The following is a 2,488-nucleotide window of genomic DNA, read 5'->3' on the forward strand; positions in this document are numbered from 1 at the left end:
TATGTGTGTGTGTGTGTGTGTGTGTGTGTATGTGTGTGTTGTCAACAAAACTATAACCCTACTTTTAAAAAATGCTACAAGCACAAGGGTTCCAACAAGGAAAACAGATGATTGCTGGAAGGGGATGAAGAATTAACACATTGGCTATCCTATAAATGAGAAATAGAAGAAAATTATAAAATAATTAAATACATGGCTGAGGGCTATGAAGCGTGACATAGGCGATGGTGAAGGGAGAAGTATTGATTCAAAAGCTCAAAAACGAGACGACAGGCTAAATCTAACCGAGGCCCTTTGCGTCAGTAACCGTAGGAGGAGATGATTGTGATAAAATATATTAGAATTAGTGACAAAGTTGAATAGTTGATAAATTTTTGTCCAGTATATTAAAATGGGAGTTAACAGGTAAACACCAGACAAACAGGCCGAATGAATGAATTAAAACAAAAAGACTTTCTCAATAAGGCATTTTTTAAATACTTAAAAGACCAAAACTGTATAAAGTAAGAGAGACATTGCCATTTGCAAAGATCTTGATGTTTAGGAGCCACTGTCTATAATCTACTTACAGTCATACTTCGAGTTTTCTTAGGGTTCAACTTCATTTTCACCATGCAGTAATTTTAGCTTGATTTTCATTAAAGGGATCTAGCAACCACAGCAGATTGAATTTATTGCAAAGAGAGTAACATCATCTGCATATGCAATAAGCTTGTTTCAAGGTCAAACTGCATATGCGTAAATTCATATATAAATTAATGGGGAATGCCAGGTATTGCATTCCTATTGATTAGAAATTCAATAAAGTTTGAAAATAATGGCCTCACGAATAGCATGATCAATCACAATGGACTTCCTGACCACAATCAAAATATTCTGTACAGCATTGGAAATCTTAAGAGGGACTCCATGGTCTTTTGCATAAACCAAACTGCAAACTTATCAACAGATGATTAATTTTTACCATACATATTTAGACGTTCTACCAAATGATGTTCAGAGATTTTGGATAATATGAGAATTATCGAAATTGTTTGGTAATCATCAGGGCTAGAACTACCACAAACATACTCAAAAAAGGTTTTAAAGGTCGCTCATGAATGGCAGAGGGCAAGGGACAGTGACATTGCCCTAGCAATCAGGACAATTGCCCTAGAGGACTGACCATATATTATATGATCAGCGCCCCAACCTCCCTCTCCACCCAAGCTAGGACCAGGGAGGGGCCAGGCAGTGGCTGTTGATGACTCAGCAGATAGACCCCAAACCCCCCAACCTTAGCTCACAAGGATGGTAAGGTTGCAGACACTAATGGCACTAACAAGTCTGAGCGGGACTCGAACCCCCGACTGGCAAATACCAGGCAGAGACGTTACCAGTCAAGCCACAGCAACATTGCCAAATCTCCAACAAAAGCAAAAATAACTTCTTCATGGTAACTTGCATAAAAATAACAGACAACTTAGGATCTAAGAAATCAATTGTCTTCACAGAAAACATAGGAAGGAAAATACCATTTAGGTAAACGCCTCCATAAGCATCAAGATCCAGTGACTTTAAATTTCATGAGACCAAAAAGCTAAACTAGCTTGTTTAGTTACATGAAAACAGGAATGAGGAAGATCAAGGTTCTTATCACTCCGTTTATTGTGAAATACATCAGATAAAAAGTTTGTCTTTTCCTCTGGACAGTGACAGGCAGAACCATACGGTTCAAGCAATAAGGCTGTACCAAAGAGTGTAGATTGAATGGTAGGCGACCATTTATGTTCCTGGGTTGTATGAGAAAGGATTTCTTTTATGGTCAAACTATATTTCCATTTTGGGATGCGTGTGCGTATATTGCATAAAGTAGGCATTGTATGTATTACTTAAACGTCTTTGCAAGTATCCTTTCAGTCCGTAACTGCACTGACTTTTTAACCTTCAAGTGTATCTCTATTCCCGCTCATTTCTTCCATCTTGCTATCCATCCTCATAATATTCCCTTCATATTGCAATTATTGCGTTTTCAATCTGTTGCATATGGGTGCTGAATGGCCTCCCAAACCCCAGTGCTGGTCATTCTGACTCAAATTAATAAATCATAAATTGTATTTCATTTCATTTGAAGAATAAACATTTTTGAGTGACAGTTCTTAGCCGAGTTTATGGGGTTTGGACAGACAGACTGTTAGTTTTAGCGCTGGCTACATGTATGTATGGTTGGTCTATAGGAAATTTGTCCTGTCCCATGTCTCTGTTACTCGTTGGCATAGTCATTCCAAGGCAAATCTAATCTATACTTTTCCAAAGATGATAGGCCTCATATTTCTCCAAATGAACACAACGACTAATATATATATATATATATATATATATATATATATATATATATATATATATATATATATATATATATAATATATATATATGTATATATATATATATATATATATATATATATATATATGTATATATATATATATATATGTATATATATACATAT

Source organism: Palaemon carinicauda, chromosome 44 (assembly GCF_036898095.1).
Source record: "Palaemon carinicauda isolate YSFRI2023 chromosome 44, ASM3689809v2, whole genome shotgun sequence".
Taxonomy (NCBI): Eukaryota; Metazoa; Arthropoda; class Malacostraca; order Decapoda; family Palaemonidae; genus Palaemon; species Palaemon carinicauda.